Source organism: Somniosus microcephalus, chromosome 2 (assembly GCF_052327205.1).
Source record: "Somniosus microcephalus isolate GS21.2 chromosome 2, FLI_Smic_1.0, whole genome shotgun sequence".
NCBI classification, from domain to species: Eukaryota; Metazoa; Chordata; class Chondrichthyes; order Squaliformes; family Somniosidae; genus Somniosus; species Somniosus microcephalus.
Window position 1 is genome coordinate 11,975,569 of NC_140988.1, and position 20,007 is coordinate 11,995,575.

A 20,007-nucleotide genomic window follows, 5' to 3' on the forward strand; every position below is an offset into this window, starting at 1 on the left:
TGAGCCTGAGGTATTCCTAAGATTCCCATAAACAGTGTGCAAGGAATCATGAGGTCATCCGTGCACAGTCTGTTCGCACAGCAATGCAGTGTGTGCGTGCGTATGCTTGTGGGTGCCTATATGTATGTGTATGATATATGTGTGATTGTGTATACGTACATGTGTGTGTGTATTTGTTTGTATGTATATGTGTATATGTATGTGTGTGTGTATGTTTGTGTCTGTGTGTATATGTATGTGTGTACATGTTTCTGTGTATGTATGTGTGTATGTATTTGTTTGTATGTGTGCGTATATGTATGGGTGTGTCTGTGTGTATATATGTGTGTGTGCGTGCATATATGTGTGTATGTATTTGTTTGTATGTATGTGTATATATGTGTGTATACATGTGTGTATATATGTGTATACATGTGTGTATATGTATGTGTACATGTGTGTCTGTGTATATGTATGTGTGTATGTGTGTTTCTGTGTATGTACATGTGTGTGTATGTATATGTGTGTATGTATTTGTATGTATGTGTGTATATGTATGTGTGTGTGTCTGTGTGTGTGTGTCTGTGTGTGTGTCTATGTCTGTGTGTCCGTGTGTGTATGTCTGTGTGTGTGTGTCTGTGTGTATATGTATGTGTGTGTGTCTATGTGTGTGTGTCTATGTCTGTGTGTCCGTGTGTGTGTGTCTGTGTGTGTGTGCCTGTGTGTGTGTCTATGTCTGTGTGTCCGTGTGTGTATGTCTGTGTGTGTGTGTCTGTGTGTGTGTGTCTGTGTGTGTGTCTGTGTGTGTGTCTATGTCTGTGTGTCCATGTCTGCGTGTGTATGTCTGTGTGTGTGTCTGTGTGTGTGTCTGTGTGTGTGTCTATGTCTGTGTGTCCATGTCTGTGTGTGTGTCTGTGTGTGTGTCTGTGTGTGTGTCTGTGTGTGTATATCTGTGTGTGTGTAATATATGATATTAAATATTTTGTGAGGCTTGCGGGTTGCAGAATTGGCTCTGTAGTGTTATTGCTTTACAGCCAACTCACCCAGCCATCGAACAAGCCTCGGAAGCTGAGACTCTCAAAATTCCCCAACAGCAATTCCACTAATTTTCACACGGGGGCAGGCTTTACACAGGCAGCTGAGTCTGGGACCCTCCCCAAGTACAGTTAATTGTGTGACCTGCAATTTGTGTACAAGCATTACCTAAACACACATTTCCTGAAAGGCTATAAATGTACTGAAGTTAAAAAAAAAAGCTGAATAAAATGCAAGTCTCTGTAAGAATGAAGACGGAAGGTGAAAGTAATAGGCAGGAGACAGTGAGTTTGGTCAATATCTTGCATTCTGAATTGAACGTGAAATGACTCCTTACACCAGCTGGCTTCATGCCATTAATTCCTGTGCGTCATGCAGTTTGAAGATGGCAACCAGGAGGAGTGCAAATTAATAATGACAGAGTGCTGTTCTTGTGGGCATGTGCGTGCTGTCCATTTCTAGTTTAGCACAGGCGAGATGGAGATCTTGCATGTTGCTGTGAGACGTACTTGAGGGACATCATAGAGAAATAGTGAAGGCACTTGATGGTAGCAAGCTGTTTGGCTTGTATATTGTGCTTTTCAGGCTAATGTAGAGATCCTGCAAGCAGTTAGGGTACGTTAGCATAGTGGTCGTGATGCTGGACCAGTAATCCGGAGACCCTGGACTAATGATCTGCGTTCCACCACAGCAGCTGTGGAATTAAAATTCAGTTAATTAAATAAATCTGGAATTAAAAAGCTAGTATCAGCAATGGTGACCATGGAATTACTGGATTGGAATGGCCCACGGTAGGAGGCCATTTGGCCTGTCGAGTCCGTGTTGGGTCTCTGCAAGAGCACTTCAGCTAGCCCCTTCCTCCGTAGCCCTGCAATTTTTTTTCCTTCAGGTACTTATCCAATTCCCTTTTGAAAGCCACGATTGAATCTGACTCCACCACCCTACCAGGCAGTGCATTCCAGATCCTAACCGCTCAGGAAGGAAATCTGCCGCCCTTACCCGGTCTGGCCTATATGTGACCCCAGACCCACAGCAATGTGGTTGACTCTTAGCCGCCCTCTGAAATGGCCGAGCGAGCCACTCAGTTGTACCAAACCGTTACAAAGGAGCGCCTTCACCACACGGACTGCAGCGGTTCAAGAATGCAGCTCACCACCACCTTCTGAAGGGCAATTAGGGATGGCAATAAAAACTAATCTCCAGGACATTGCCGCGAGCAAAAACCCGGGAGAAAAATCATGTTTAAAAAAAAAATTATTTGAGCACTTTTGTTCGCTAGTTATAAAAATACTAGGCATGGGGTAAAAAATGCTCTTTGACTGACAGTCAAGAATCATCCAATCAGGTAATGAGAGAGTCTGTTCGCTTTCTGATTGGTGTGGGAAGGCGGGGCACCGTGAGGAAGGGCGACCAATGGCGGGAGTGTGGGGGCGGGGCAGTTGGAGGTCACGTGACGACACCTCCAGGAATACGTCCAACCAGAGTTGGGAACCCGAGATCTGTTACAGGTTGTATTTTTACAGTTATCTCAGTGCGGAATTTGTTAAGAGTGTAACGCTTTGGGACGTACTCTGGCAGTGCACCGCTTAACACATTTGAGTGAAATTCCTTTGTGCGCTATTTTAACAGACCCATTGACACCGTTAAATGTGTTAATGAGTATGGCAAAACAGAAGAAAGAACTTGCATCTATCCAGCGCCTTTCACGACCACAGGTTGTCCCAAAGTGCTTTACAGCAAATGAAGTACTTTTGAAGCATAGTCGCTGTTGTAATACATGGAAATGTAGGTTAATTTGCGCACAGCAAGCTCCCACAATCAGCGATGTGATAATGACCCGATAAACTATTTTAGTGATGTTGATTGAGGGTTAAGTATTGGCCAGGATACCAGGGATAACTCCCCTGCTCTTCTTCAAAATAGTGTCATGGGATCTTTTACATCCACCCGAGAGGGCAGACGGGGCCTCGGTTTAACGTCTCTATCTGAAAGACGGCAACTCCGACAGTGCAGCGTTCTCTTAGTACTGCGCTGAGAGTGTCGGCCTAGATTTTTGTGCTCCAGTCTCGGGAGTGGGACTTTGAACCCACAACCTTCTGACTCAGAGGCGCGAGTGCTACCCACTGACACCTAATGCATGCAAAGGAATTTTCACAATGCAAAATGTTTCAGATTTCCCGCGTCTGCAGTATCTTGCTGTCCGCTGCATAAAATGCGTTGAGCTACAAAACGGAATGAAACCCCGTGCAGTCTTCCCTCATGTTGTGTGGGTGCGTTGTGTTAGAAACTACATTGAGGAGAGGCAAAGAAGCAAGTATTAAAGTCGGTGAGTTGATCTTCCTATACCCACCAACCACACAGCGAAAACCTCAGGTCTTTTTCAATGTTCTCCTCCATTTACTGCTAGTCACCCGTGTCAGCCGTGGCTCAGTGGGTAGCACTCAGAAGGTTGTGGGTTCAAGTCCCACTCCAGAGACTTGAGCACAAAAATCTAGGCTGGCACTCCAGTGCAGTGCTGAGGGAGTGCAGTGCCGTGCAGTGCAAGCTAGTCCATAAGACAGGGTGCAGGGGGTGGGTGGTGGTGGTGGTGGGAGGGGGCACGTAATGAGGCGGCAGAGAGAATGCAGGTTGTCAGCGGTAACCAAACGACAATATGGCCCCCGGCATGTCTAGTAAGACCATTCCCCGTCAATTAGTGTCAGCTGTGGCTCAGTGGGTAGCACCCTCGCCTCTGAGGCAGAAGGTTGTGGGTTCAAGCCCCACTCCAGAGACTTGAGCACAAAAATCTAGCTGGCACTCCAGTGCAGCACCGAGGGAGTGCTGCACTGTCGGAGGTGCCGACTGTCAGATGAGACGTTAAACCGAGGCCCCCGTCTGCTCTCTCAGGTGAACGTAAAAGATCCCATGGCATTATTTCGAAGGGGAGTTAATCCCGGTGTCCTGGCCAATATTTATCCCTCAATCAACATCACTAAAACAGATTAGCTGATCATTGTCACATTGCTGTTTGTGGGAGCTTGCTGTGTGGAAATTGGCTGCCGCATTTCCCACATAACAGTGACTACACTTCAAAAAGTACTTCATTGGCTGTAAAGCGCTTTGGGAGTCCGGTGATCGTGAAAGGCGCGATACAAATGCAAGTCTTCCTTTCTTTCGTGTTAGCTCTGAAAACGCAGCGTTAACCTTGCATCTATGCCAGCAGTATGGTCTAAGAATAAAAATAATCAAAAGTTGGTTTATCAAATGGGCAAGATTTTAATTTCCTGATTAAACTCTTGCCACCAACACAGGGAGGGTAATTGGTTTGGCCGTCTGCCAACCAGTTCCTTAATTTCTTCAGAAAACAAGCATGAAACAAAACAAAAAATGCACATTGCCCACAATATGCAACAAAAGCCGTGAAATTTCATGTGCAGAACAATTAGAAATGCTTGTCAATTCTGTGACTCTTGTTTTAAAAAGTCACAATTTTTTTGTAATTCAGCTATAAACCCTTGGTGATTAATGTGTATAATTATATTATATGCCCCATTTCAGTTTTTTTTTAAAGTGAAGCAGCAATTATGCAGATGCCTACCTTGCTATCCATAAAAAACAGATCAAGCTGTTTCCGCATTAGAATAGGTAACTGCGTAACACGAGCATTTATAAATGAATAATGTCAAATCAAAGCAGAACATCATGAAAGGCAGCGTGTTGCTTCCTGCCAGATACCAGTGTAATTGTGCCTCTGATCGTCTTTCTAGCTCCCTAGAATTGTGCGATCTGTTCCAGTCCAAAAATCAGCACAGAATAACTCTCATTTGCTGAAATTCTAACTATAGGGTTGCCAACCCTTCAGGATTGCCCTGGAGTCTCCAGGAATTAAACATTAATCTGCTGGACCACAACCACCCCCCCCCCCCCAAAGATATCTGCGTTCCTCTAATTCTGCCCTCTTGAGCATCCCTAATTATAAATCGCTCACCCATTGGTGGCTGTGTCTTCTGTTGCCGAGGTCCTAAGCTCTGGAATTTCCTGCCTAAATCTCTCCGCCTCTCTACCTCTCTTTCCTCCTTTAAGACGCTCCTTAAAACCTACCTCTTTGACCAAGCTTTTGGTCACCTGCCCTAATTTATTCCTATGTGGCTCGGTGTCAAATTTTTTGTCTTAAAATACTCCTGTGCAGCACCTTGGGACGTTTTACTACATTAAAGGCGCTATATAAATACAAGTTGTTGCTGTCATTGGACGCTGCTGTGAGCAAAACCCAGGAGACTAATCATAGAGGCATTATGGTGTTTTTTATGCTCTTTGGACCTTTGTTTATTAGCTATCAAAATATTGGAGATGTGGGGGGTGGGGTGGGGGCGGGGGAAAGGTCGTTTGACTGGACGGGTTGGAGGCAGGAGGTCATGTGATAAAACCTCCAGGAATATGTCCAACCAGAGCTGGCGACCCTCGCAAGGGTCCACATGCAAAACTTTAGCTCTCCACGGGCTGACCCGTTGAGTGTGACCTCCTCTAGTGTCTAGCTTTTCTCTTACGAATAAGACACAGAGAATAATATGGCGGACGTAAGAAAACTACTAGGCACTTGGTCTAAGCGTTAAACAAAGCTTTAATCAACTGTTTTACAACATGGAGGTCTAGTTGTGTCCTTCACTTGTTCCTGTAAAAGAATGTCCTGAGCAAGCTGGGCCCGCGCCCGAGTATTTATACTCTCCCTGGACAGCGCCACCAGCAGGCCGCCCAGTATTATTTCATAAGTCATTTCCACATGAATGACAAGATTCATGTCATTGGCCATAACTGAAAAATTCCTCAAACCCCTCCCCCCCCGTCCCCCCATTCGCTTTATGACACATCCTTTGGTTCACAGACATAGGAACTCAGGAGCAGGAGTAGGCCATTCAGCCCCTTTAGCCTGTTCCGCCATTCAATTAGATCATCATGGCTGATCTGTATCTTAACTCCATCTACCCGCCTTGGTTCCATAACCCTTAATACCTTTGCCTAAAAATCTATCAATCTCAGTTTTGAAATTTTCAATTGACCCCCAGCCTCAACAGCTTTTTGGGGGAGAGAGTTCCAGATTTCCACTACCCTTTGTGTGAAGAAGTGCTTCCTGACATCACCCCTGAACGGCCTGGCTCTAAATTTAAGGATAAACCCCCTTATTATGGTCTCCCCCATCAGAGGAAATAGTTTCTCTCTATCTACCTATCAACTCGTCTTAAACACCTCTATTAGATCACCTCACTGTACTCTATACACAGTGAAGATCAGTAATATAAATGTAAAAACTCTCTGTTAATAAAGTGGTGACAGGTGTGATTGGTGATGTAATAAAATTATTCCATCATTGACTCTGCCCCATGTTCCTTTGCACAGGAACACGAGATAAAGGTCTGGCAAAATACTTCACCATGGCAACAATACTTCTTCAAAGCAGAGCTAAATGTATCCCCAGAAGGTACTGCTCGAAGGCGATGGTTAACTGAGGACTGGCACTGAAGTTTCCTTCATTCATAAGAACATAAGAACATAAGAAATAGGAGCAGGAGTAGGCCAATCGGCCCCTCGAGCCTGCTCCACCATTCAATAAGATCATGGCTGATCTGATCCTAACCTCAAATCTTCTATCACTCTGCATCCACCCGAACCCATGTGATTTCCCGGGAGAGGCGAAAAACCAGATAAAGACCCAATGGCCAATTTGGGAGAAAAAAATCTGGGAAATTCCTCTCCGACCCATCTAGGCGATCGAAATTCTTCCAGGAGATCACGCTGTCCCTATATTTTCTACAGTACTTACCTTCTGTAAAGGCGATCTCCACCCCAGCCAGGAACAGGAATAAAACCATCTCCTGAAATCTAACACAGAATTAGAACACAGTAGGAGCAGAACAAGGCTACACGGCCCCTGGGCCCGCTCCACTACCCACAGGGCCATGACCATTCCGAACCTAGACTCATGTCCAATTTCCTGCCCGCTCCCCGTAACCCTTAATTCCCTTTACTTCTAGGAAACTATCTATTTCTGTTTTAAATTTATTTAATGATGTAGCTTCCACAGCTTTCTGGGGCAGCAAATTCCACAAACCTACCACCCTCTGAGTGAAGAAGTTTCTCCTCATCTCAGTTTTGAATGAGCAGCCCCTTATTTTAAGATTATGCCCCCTAGTTCTAGTTTCACCCATCATTGGGAACATCCTCACCGCATCCACCCGATCAAGCCCCTTCACAATCTTATATGTTTCAATAAGATTGCCTCTCATTCTTCTGAACTCCAATGAGTAGAGTCCCAACCTACTCAACCTTTCCTCATATGACCACCCCCTCATCCCCGGGATTAACCGAGTGAACCTTCTTTGTACTGACTCGAGAGCAAGTATGTCTTTTCTTAAGTATGGACACCAAAACTGTATGCAGTATTCCAGGTGCGGTCTCACCAATACCTTGTACAACTGCAGCAATACCTCCCTGTTTTTATATTCCAACCCCCTAGCAATAAAAGCCAACATTCCATTGGCCTTCTTAATCACTTGCTGCACCTGCATACTAACTTTTTGAGTTTCGTGCACCAGGACCCCCAGATCCCTTTGTACTACAGTACTTTCCAGTTTCTTGCCATTAAGATAATAACTTGCTCTATGATTTTTCCTGCCAAAGTGCATAACCTCACACTTTCCAGTATTGTATTCCATCTGCCAAATCTCTGCCCACTTACTTAGCCTGTCTATGTCCCTTTGCAGGTTTTTTATGTCCTCCTCACTCACTACTTTCCGTCCCATCTTTGTATCATCTGCAAACTTTGATATGTTACACTCGGTCCCCTCCTCCAAATCGTTAATATAGATTGTAAAGAGTTGGGGACCCAGCACTGACCCCTGCGCAACACCACTAGTTACTGGTTGCCAATCTGAGAACGAACCATTTATCCCAACTCTCTGCTTTCTGTTAGAGAGCCAATCCTCCACCCACGCCAGAATATTACCCCCAATCCCGTGATTTTTTATCTTGAGCAATAATCTTTTGTGTGGCACCTTGTCAAATGCCTTTTGGAAGTCTAAATACACTACGTCCACTGGTTCCCCTTTATCCACCCTGTATGTTACTTCCTCAAAAAACTCAAGCAAATTTGTTAAACATGACTTCCCCTTCATGAAACCATGCTGAGTTTGTCCTATTAAATTATGTTTATCCAAATGTCCCGTTACTGTCTCCCATTAATATTACGAAGGTTCCTCCATTGGGAGTGGCTCTGCTGTATAATTGGTTCCATTGCTGGCTTCTCTTTTATACTGCGGCACAACTGCTGGAATGATACCGTGTCAGCCAGTGGCGCAGTTGGTAGCACCCTCGCCTCTGAGGCAAAAGCTTGTGGGTTCTAAATCCCACTCCAGAGGCTTGAGCACAAAACCTAGGCTGAGGGAGCGCCGCACTGTCGGAGGTGCCGTCGTTCCGATGAGATGTTAAACCGAGGCCCCGTCTCCCCTCTCAGGTGGACGTAAAGGATCCCATGGCACCATTTGGAAGAAAAGCAGGAGCTTTATCCCCGGTGTCCTGGGGCCAATATTTATCCCTCAACCAACATCACTAAAACAGATTGTCTGGTCATTATCACATTGCTGTTTGTGGGAGCTTGCTGTGCGCAAATTGGCTGCCGCGTTTCCTACATTATAACAGTGACTATACTTCAAAAGTACTTCATTGGCGGTGACCTGATAGAGGTCTTTAAAATTATGAAGGGTTTTGATAGAGTAGATATAAAGAAGATGTTTCCACTTGTGGGGAAGTCAAAAACTAGGGGCCATAAATATAAGCTCGTCACAAATGAATTCAATAGGAATTCAGGAGAAACTTCTTTACCCAGAGAGTGGTTAGAATTTGGAACTTGCTACCACATGAATAGCAGAGATGCAGTTAAGGAGAAACTAGATAAGTACATGAGGGAGAAAGGAATAGAAGGATATGCTGATAGGGTGAGATGGTGCAGGGTGGAAGGAGGCTGGTGTGGAGCATAAACACCGGCACGGACCAGTTGGGCCGAATGGCCTGTTTCTGTGCTGTAAATTCTATGTATCGCGCGGCAGGGTGATTCTCAATATTTACAAGAATGGATGGGGTGCTGCCAAATTCTCTCTGATTAGAATCCAACATAAACATATTTGATTATCACATCTGTGGTGCTGTCTATATCAAAGACACTTTTATAATCTGACTGAGGCCTGGAAAAAAAATGCGTTGGGAGAAAAACTACTAGTATTTGCCAGTGTTTAATAACAACAATATTAGCAGGGTTGTACAATCCAATCACCATTAATATTTATGATATATCGCCCCCATTTTATCTTTCTTCCCTAACTCAAATCCTTCCCGCACAGGCAGCCAAGGCTTTGGCCTGCACGACAAGCACTTTGACAAGTGAAGATTCAGTAAAATTGGCTGCCAAATTGAGTATGAAGATAAGAGGTCTATAATGTACGACATACTTTCTCAAGTAGAAGGCACTGTAAAAATGCAATGTCATACAGGTCTCTGTGTGCAATCTCTGAATAACAAGCATTTTTGCAGAGTTTGCCAAATACAATGGATTCCGCGTAAATATGTGTGACTGGGCATTGAATCCATATTACCTACCATTCACTCTCAAATACAGAATTCCTGATTCAGCTACAAGCGTCAAATGCATAAATGCAGACCACACTCTGTGTTTTTCTCAAATATTTGTACTCTGGCGCTGAGTCAGGGCAAGGTTGCTATTGAATCTGCTTCCACCGCCCCCTTCAGGCAGTGCGTTCCAGATCATAACAGCTCGCTGCGTAAAAGAAAATAAATTCTCCTCATCTTCCCTCTGGTTCTTTTGCCAATGACCTAAAATCATTGTCCTCTGGCTACCGACCCTCCTGCCGGTGGAAACAATTTATCCTGATTTACTCTGTCAAAACCCCTCCTAATGTCCCCTGATTGTAGTATCCAGTGGGCTCTTAAATGATTCCAGTAATAGCATTATGAAATTTCAGGCAGATTTAAATTTGAATTATATTGATGATTATATTTTTATTCATCTGGAAATAACAATAGCAACTTGCATTTATATAGCGCCTTTGACATAGTAAAGTATCCCAAGGCACTTCACAGGAGCGATTATCAAACAAAATTTGACGCTGAGCCACATAAGGAGATATTAGGGCAGACTTGGTCAAAGAGGTAGGTTTTAAGAAGCGTCTTAAAGGAGGAAAGAGAGGTAGAGAGATGGAGAGGGTTAGGCAGGGAATTCCAGGGCCTCGGCAGCTGAAGGCACGGCCGCCAATGGTGGAGCGATTAAAATTGGGGATGGGCAAGAGGCCATGATTGGAGGCGCGCAGATATCTCGGAGGATTGTAGGGCGGGAGCAGATTACCAGAGATAGGGAGGCCATGGAAGTATTTGAAAACAAGGATGAGAATTTTAAAATCGAGGTGTTGCTGGACCGAGAGCCAATGTAGGTCAGCGAGTACAGGGGTGATGAGTGAACGGGACTTGGTGCGAGTTGGAACACGGGGCAGCCGAGATTTGGATGACCTCAAGTTTATGGAGGGTGGAGAGTGGGAGGTAATAAAGTATTTCTGTTGATTATTAACTATATACGCACAGCCATGGTCAATAATCAAAGCTTAAATAAGCATAGATAAAGTAAAGTGAATCAAGTTGTTTAAGTTATTAAATGACGCACGACTTTGTTACCATGACCTAACCAACACAGATATTTTTCTAATCCATGAAAGTATATATGGCATGATGTGAAAGTGTAATAGAAATCCTGATAAATGACCAGGATAGATCATAATCATATTATAACATAACATATTACTACTAGCAAAGAATAGCAATGGAGCATTTTTTAAAAGTCCTTGCACCTGTAAATGCAGATATCCTGCCTCTCCAGACCAACAGGGAATATGTCCCATTTTACTGCTTCAGAAAGCATCCCTAATGATCAGATGATGTGCCTTCAAACCCATTGGCCCCATTAACATCAATAATGAACCAAAACACACTCTCCACCATTAGATTGCCAGAGGTCAGTCACCCACTCCAGGAGACCATCAAATGGGTGTGTTCTAGACTCCTAGATATTGAGTGTCTCTCCTATTCTTCCACCAGGGAAAGTGGTTGTGTGTTTGCCATTAGTGGCTACAAGAGCAGGTCAGAGGTTGGGTATTCTGGAGGGAGTGTCTCACCTCCTGACTCCCCAAAGCCTTTCCACCATCTACAAGGCACAAGTCAGGAGTGTGATGGAATTACTCTCCACTTACCTGAACGAGTGCAGCTCCAACAACACTCAAGAAGCTTGACACCATCCAGGACAAAGCAGCCCGCTTTACTGGCACTCCATCCACCACCATAAACATTCACTCCCTGCACCACCTGTACTGTGATGCACTGCAGCAACTCGCTAAGGCTTCTTCGACATCACCTCCCAAACCCGTGACCTCTACCACCTAGAAGGACAAAGGCAGCAGGCGCATGGGAACACCACCACCTCCAAGTTCCTCTCCAAGTCACACACCATCCTGACTTGGAAATATTTTGCCGTTCTTTTATCGTCGCTGGGTCAAAATCCTGGAACTCCCTCCCTAACCGCGCCGTGGGAGTACCTTCACCACACGGACAGCAGAGATTCAAGAAGACGGCTCACCACCACCTTCTCAAGGGCAATTAGGGATGGGCAATAAATGCTGGCCTTGCCAGTGACACCCACATCCCAAGAACAAATAATAAAAAAAGAAAAAAGAAATCAAGGAAAATGGAGGCACTAGTTACCATTAAAGCCAGTATACCCTCATTAGACCATCAGAAATAATATGGAAAAGACCGAGCACAGTTGAAGAAAGCATCATTGAGCTTTCCTTTCACTTCAGCAGTGAGGCTTATCACATCTGGTTGGCACAATTTCAAGAAAGGCAGTTAAAAACTAATGGGAATATTGATGTGTCACTTATGACCTAAAATGCCTTCTAAGTAGGGTTATTCCCAGAATTGATGGATTTAGTTGGGATACAACATTGCATCCTTCATACTTGAAAGATAATTTGCTTGTGGGAAGACTCACTGCAAAAACCATTGACTTTACGAGAGCAGTTTAACAAGCTTGCAGAAAATCGCTCTCTTTTGTTGGTATACCAATCGATGTTGGTACGCCATGCGATATCCTTGAGTGATAATTGGAGCAGTTGATTAAACAGGAAGAAGAACTTACAATGTAGGTTTGCTGGTAGAGCACCTAAAAGGGAGAGGGAATTTAGCAGAAAGCAGGGCAATATGGCACATAATGTGAGGTGAGAGACTTGTGTTTTGAACACTGGACCTAAAATCCCAAATGCCTTCAGCAGAAATACATGCAGAGGTTAGCTTTGTTGGCTGGAAGACAGATGCTAGCTCTTTGGCCAAAGAGGCCATTAGTGTTTCAGCAACTGCTGCCTTACTAATTGCTCAAGTCGATAAATGCATAACCATTATTGAGTGGATACTGAGGCAGGTATTTCTTTGGTTGCTTGGGACTTTGTTACTAATGATGAGATGATGGTAAAGTAAGAGAGATGGTGATAGCTGCCAATCTTAAAGGGCATGAAATTGCATCAATTATAGGATATCATTGAGTCAGTTGTACAGTCATGCAGTACCCAATTCTAACTGGGGATTGGGGACCCCAAAGAGAGATTGTCCCCAGTTCACTGTAACAGAAGCACCTTCCAAATCCACAACCTCCATCAGCTAGAAGGACAAGGGCAGCAGGCGCAATGGGAACACCACCACCTCCAAGATCCCCCTCCAAGTCACACACCATCCCAACTTGGACACATATCGGCCGTTCCTTCCTCGTCGCTGGATCAAAATCTTGGAACTCCCTCCCTAACAGCACTGTGGGAGCATCTTCACCACACGGACTGCAGTGGTTTAAGAATAAGGCTCACCACCACCTTCTCAAGGGCAACTAGGGATGGGCAATAAATGTTGTCCTTGCTCACATCCCGAGAATTAATAAATAAAAGGTATTTTGTACACTGTAATGTATATAACAACAGAGAGTCTGGGGGGGGGGGGAGGTGCGGAGATGGAATTTTAACACCTAAGGACGGGCGAGTTGGAGACAAGTGGGAGGTAAAAATGTAAAACATCTCAAACCTGACCTCAACTCGTCTACTTCCGATTTTACTGGAGGTGGGTCGGGGGGTGGGTGACCAATACACTCTCAGGAGGTGGGTGGGTCACTAAAAGCTTTGAGTGGAAAGGCTGTGTGTCTCCATTTCAAAAGGACTTTAATTTTTAAGCCAAGGAGGTCGGCGAGAAGGAGGTGAGAAGGGTTGGATCCAGGAGCTAACTGCAGGAATGACGTATGGGGAGAGATTGGGTCGATTAGGCTTATACTCGCTGGAGTTTAGAAGAATGAGAGGGGATCTCATCGAAACTTATAAAATTCTAACAGGACTGGACAGACTAGATACAGGAAGGATGTTCCTGATGGCGGGGGAGTCCAGAACCGGGGTCACAGTCTAAGGATAAGGGGTAAGCCATTTAGGACTGAGATGGGGAGGAATTTCTTCACCCAGAGTGGTGAACCTGTGGAATTCTCTACCACACAAGGCAGTTGAGGCCAATTCATTAAATATATTCAAGAAGGAGTTGGATATATTTCTTAAGGCTAAAGGGATCAAGGGATATGGGGAGAAAGCAGGGACAGGGTATTGAATTTGGGTGATCAGCCATGATCTCATTAAATGGCGGAGCAGGCTCGAGGGGCCGAATGGCCTACTCCTGCTCCTATCTTCTATGTTTCTATATTTACAGCACTGCTTGTGGGCCAGGAGGAGCAGGAGTGCTTCCCCCGGGCTCAACAAGCTAACTACTTTACAGACCCCGCGATTGGCCAACACCCCCCCCACCCCCTCGATCTCCGACTCTCCCACCCCGATCTCTGACTCCTCCCCACGATCTCTGACTCTCCCACCTCGATCTCTGACTCCTCCCCACAATCTCTGACTCTCCCACACCCGATCTCTGACACCTCCCCACAATCTCTGACTCTCCCACACCCGATCAATACAATACAATACAAATCGCTTTATTGGCATGATAAGGTACATCTTATGTTGCCAAAGCATCAAAATACATTTATGGTTGAACACATAAACGCGGTTCCATTCATACAGTGTATAAACAGGTATATCCCTGAGTTTATAAATATATTTTCGCCTTGTTTATATATACTCTTGTCTTAGTTTACTGGTTGTCCCTCTGTTCATGGCAAGCTGTAACATAGTGTGCCGCCAGTGTTACACAGCTTCTCTCCTCCCCCAGTAGGAATGGGAGTTTTTGGTTGTCAGTCAGATTTCTGAATTCAGGGCATATTTGTGAGAATTTTTGATAGAAATTCTCTCTGATGCCCTGATATTTTCCACAGGCTGTGAGGAAGTGCATCTCTGTCTCAACTACTCCCTGACTGCAGTGAGAGCATATCCTGTCTTCTCTTGGCAGCCTGGTCTGCCTGTGTCTGCCTTTTTCGATCGCTAGGCTATGTTCGCTAAGTCTGTACTCAACTCCTCCCCACAATCTCTGACTCTCCCACACCCGATCTCTGACACCTCCCCACAATCTCTGACTCTCCCACACCCGATCTCTGACACCTCCCCACAATCTCTGACTCTCCCACACCCGATCAACCCCTCCCCACAATCTCTGACTCTCCCATCCCAATCTCTGACCCCTCCCCACGATCTCAGACTCTCCCACTTCCCCCCTCCAACCACCGCCCTCCACGATCTCCTACCTGCCTGGCCTCCGCTCCCAGGCTGCTTTCCTGTCCGACAGGCAGGCAGCCTGTCAATCAGGCTGGCTGTCGGGCTGAAAAAATGTAAAAGAACGTCCTGCGGTCAATTTCAGCAGCAGGTCCGGGATTCCTGTCCAGAAAACCTCCCCCGCTTCCCCCCCCCCCCCGCTCGCTTCATGGCCCCGAGTGAATATCAGGGGCTTGATGTCTGCAAATGATGCAGCGTCGATTATGAGGTGATGTTTTAGTACATTGTCATCTTGACGTATGCCCAATTGGAAAAGTGACAACATGCTTTTTTATTGTCCAGATCTAACCTTAGATGTAAAGTCATAGATCAAGCTATTTACGTGAAGTAATCCTCCAAACTTCCATGTTGATGCCTCTAGGTCATTGTAACAAGTAATGAGCCACTAGGAAATTAATAGCCCACTTTACAAAGTGGCATTGACCTCAGGTAGAGTCACAGATCTTAAATGACATGTCCATTACTTGAAATAATCCTCCATCCATCTATATTAAGAGCTCTCAAGGTCACGTACCAAAGTAGTGACCACAATTTCTCAAACATCGTTGGATATGGAAGTTGTGCCAGAGGACTGGAAGGTTGCCAAGGCAACACCTCTGTTCAAAGAAGGTGAAAGGGATAAACCAGGTAACCATTCAGCAGTCAGCCTAACATTAGTAACGGTTAAGCTTCCAGAGACCATAATACACGATAAAATTAACACTCACTTAGGAAGACATGGGTTAAGGACAACCAGCATGAACTTGTAAGAGGCAAGTCATATTTCACAAATTTAACAGAGTTCGTCGAGTAAATATCAGTGTGAGTTGATAAAGACAATGCAGTCGATGTTGCATAGATCGATTGGATGAGGTACTGCATGAAGCACTTACTGGTAAAGCTGAGGCAAATGGTGTTAAAGGGAATGTGACAACCTGGATAGCGATTTGGTTTTAAGATGAGGAATTGGAGTGTAATGGTTAAATGAAGTTCTTCAGGTTGGAAGGACAGAAACAATGGCACCTTCCAGGGGTCAATGTTGGGACAATTAATTGCACTTCTCTCTCTCTCTCTCTCTCTCTTTTGTTTTGACCTGCACTTGGTTATAAGTGGCACAATGTCAAAAGTTGCAGACATAAAACAAGGGGACTGATTTAATTGTAAAGCTGACTGTAAGCAACCTCAGGAGAATAATAAACAGGTTAGTAGATTGGGCAGATAGGTGTCGGATGAAATGTAATGTGTAGAAATGTGAGGGGACACATTTTGGGAGGAAGAACAAGTAGAGGACTAACACCAAATGGCAAAACCGTAAATAGAGTAGTGCAGCAGAGAAACGTAGGCATTCTGATATACAACGGCACCCCCAGCTTATATATATATATGCGGGATCCTAGGCTTTATAAACAATGGCACAGAGTACAAAAGCAAATAGGGAATGCCAAACAATGTTCCCTCTAAGCTGCGCGGCCGTAATGGGAAACGTCCCGCGCAGGCTGCTTACCGGCTTTACCATTGTAAATACCGCGCATGCGCAGAAATTTAAAGGGACCACGCACTAAAAGAAACAGGCCGCGCAGAACAAAGCGCAGCTTAAAAGAAAGAAAGACTTGCATTTCTATAGCACCTTTAATGATCACCGGATGTCCCAAAGCGCTTTGCAGCCAATGAAGTATTTTTGAAGTGTAGTCACTGTTGTAATGTAGGAAACGCAGCCGCCAGTTTGCGCACAGCAAGCTCCCCCAAACAGCAATGTGATAACGACCAGATAATCTGTTTTAGTGATGTTGATTGAGGGATAAATATTGGCCAGGGCACTGGGGAGAGCTCCCCTGCTCTTCTTCAAAATAGTGCCATGGGATCTTTTACGTCCACCTGAAAGAGCAGACGGGGCCTCGGTTTAATGTCTCAGCCTCCGACAGTGCAGCACTCCCTCAGCACTGCACTGGGAGAGTCAGCCTAGCTTTATGAGCTCAAGTCACTGGAGTGGGACTTGAACCCACAACCTTCTGACTCAGAGGCGAGGGTGCTGCCCACTGAGTCACGGCTGACAGGGAACACTGCTGCCAAACCTATTAAAATCATTGGTTAAGCTGCAGTTAGAATATTGGAGATAATTTTAACCTAACCCCTCCAGCGGGAAACTGACAGGAATAAATCAGCCGTCCATTTTACACTCCGTCTGTTTTAGTTTCCATGGACCTCAGTTGGCCGGGATGTCAGACCGATCCAACCCTGTCAGTTTCCTGCCGGGTGGGTTCGATTGAAATGGCCGTCATTGTGCTCAGCTTTCACTACCTTACGATAAGAAGGATGTCAAGGCTATGGAGAGGGTAGACAAGATGCACCAGGGATGAGGGGCTTTAGTTATGAGGAATGACGAGAGAAACTGGGGCTTTTTTTGTTGGAACAGGGAAGGTTAAGTCAAGATCTGATAGAGGTGTTCGAAATTATGAAAGGTTTTGGTAAATAGAAAAAAAGTAACTATTTCCACTGGCCGGTTTAAAATCATCACTCAAAGAACAAAGCAAATGATTAGGAGAATTATTTTTTTTAGCACAGAGGGTTGTTAGGACTTGGAATGTCCGATCGGAAACAGTAATGGAAGCAGCATCTATGTTAGAGAAGTAGATAAATGTTCGAGAAAGGAAAGTTTAAAAGGCAGAGGAATGACATTGAGTCCCTAAATTACAGCAGTGAGTACACTTCAAAAGTACCTCACTGGCTCTAAAGCACTTTGAGACATCCTGTGGCTATGAAAGGCGCTATATAAATGCAATATATAATATTCTAAATGTAAGGTACAGTGGCATAGTTACTGGGCTAGTAATCCTAGAGGCCTGGACTAACGATCCAGAGACATGAGTTCAAATCCCACCACGGCAGCTGGGGAATTTAAATTCAGTTAATTAGATAAATCTGGAATAAAAAACTAGTGTCAGTAATGGTGACCACGAAACTACCAGATTGTCATAAAAACCCGTCTGGTTCACTAATGTTCTTTAGGGAAGGAAATCTGCCATCCTTACCCGGTCTGGCCTACATGTGACTCCAGACCCACAGCACAACTGTCCTCTGAAATGTTGTACTCAGTTGTAACAAACCGCGATGAGAAACTATACCTTCGCCACACGGACAGCAGCGGTTCAAGAAGGCGGCTCACCACCACCTTCTCACGGGCAATAAATGCTGGCCTGGCCAGCACCGCCCACATCCTGCGAATGAATTTAAAAAATGTCCTTCATTTATTTCTTGGTGGATGTGAGATCTGTTGCTGATAGTCATAAACAATTGCTTGTGCCGAAATCAGTAAGGCGACAGCAAAATTCAAAACACCGCAAATGGATCAAGCTTATGGCACAGTTAATAAAACAGCTATTTGAAATATTGTGGGCACGGACAGTAAGCAATTCATTCCGCTGACATGATGCCCAGACTGGGAGATTCATTTGCACAATCTGTCAACACCTTCTATGTTTTATGAATAATAATCTGGTTGACTGAGACCTGTAGCTTTCAACTGTCTTGTTTGCCTATTAAAGCATTTAGAATGCCAGTATTGTTATATGTTTATCATGACAACCTATGGACGTGATGAAAAGTGACCTCCAAATGCTCTCTGTGAAACCAGAATGCTTGAAGCAGTGATGAGCATCATTATTACACAAGTCAACATAAAGAAAGGCAAATAGGAAGTGGTGGCCAGACGTTGCTAAGGCTCAAACTGGGGTGAAAAGGGTATTAGATTGGTCAAGGTCAAATTAAACCTGATGAACAAATAAGATGGCCAGAGGAATAAAACATGCAAACTTCTTTTGAAGTAGGAGATTGGAAATGGTTGCCCAACTATCATTATAATAGTTATAACAATAAGACGATTAGACCTATTATAGAGGCTATAACTATCAGAAAAAGACTGAACAGGCTGGGGCTCTTTTCTCTAGAGTGGTGACCTGATAGAGGTCTTTAAAATTATGAAGGAATTTGATAGTGTAGACGTAGAAAAGATGTTTCAACTTGCAGGGGGAGACCAAAACTAGGGACCATGGGGGAGAAATTCAGTATCGCCCCATTTGGGGCGCAATTATCGGCCAGGCGCAAAGATTAGCGCCTGGCGCTAATTATCACCTCTGACTGCAAACTTGGCTTTTATCGCCCCTGGAGGTGATTGGAGCGCTAAATCAGGTGCTACACACCTGTCTTAAGGCGCAAAGGCCGAGGAGCGAGGCGCTACCTCAGAGCGCTGGCGAAGCTCATGTGATGTCAGTCAGCAATGGAACACAGACACACTGGCACCGGCCAGTTCTTAAAGGGGAGGGTCGATCTTGCTCTCCATCCACACCCTGCTCATTGCAGCCTAGAATCTCAGCTTGGAGAGACCTGTACATCAATTCTGCTGGAAAGAACAATGGAGAGACCCAGGGAAAGAGCTCAGAGTGCAGCCCCCATATTCTCTTTTAAATCGATGCAAGGAAGATCAAATCAGAAAGAACCTGTTAAGTGCTGCTCAGTACCTTAAACTCCTCAAAACAGCTTTGAATAGCTCCTGCAGTCTCTCTCTCACTCAGAATGCGTGGTGCAAAAATTTCGCCGACAAAAAAAGGCAGGAAGCGGTCGCCTTTAAATAGCGCTCCCCCAGTCTCTTCCCGACTGCAAAACGCTCCCCTCAACCTGTCGTTGCTAGCGGCAGGCGGGAAGACAGGGGGCGCCACTCAATATCCGGTCCGGGGTGCTACCGGGGCGTTGCATGCTCGACTGACGTCATGATCTGCCGACGCAGGAGGTCGTGGTGGTAGTGTTTAGCGCCGCCGCAACACGTCTAGTTAATTTCGCGAGCGGCGCAAACATCGCCGCGCCCGGGCGCTAGTTGCTTTGTGCCCCATTAGCGCCCTCTTAAGGCGCTAACGGGAGGTGCAAACCAACCGAATGTTTCCCCCCCAAAAATATAGGATAGCCACTAATAAATCCAATAGGGAATTCAGGAGAAACTTCTTTACCCAGAGAGTGGTGAGAATGTGGTATTTTCTACTGCATGGAGTAGTTGAGGCAAATAGCGTGGATGCATTTAAGGGGAATCTAGATAAGTGCGTAAAGGAGAAAGGAATAGAAGTTTATGTTGCTGGGATTAGATGAAGAGGGGGGTGGGAGGAGGCTCGTGTGGAGCATAAACACCGTCATGGACCAGTTGGGC

The 20,007-nt window shown here is 45.1% G+C and overlaps 1 protein-coding gene across 1 annotated transcript in view; it reads right to left on the reverse strand.

Annotated features, from left to right (window-relative positions):
* Nucleotides 1-20,007, reverse strand: part of LOC147122548 (glutamate receptor ionotropic, delta-2-like) — a 1,303,876-nt gene that overhangs the window by 47,466 nt on the left and 1,236,403 nt on the right.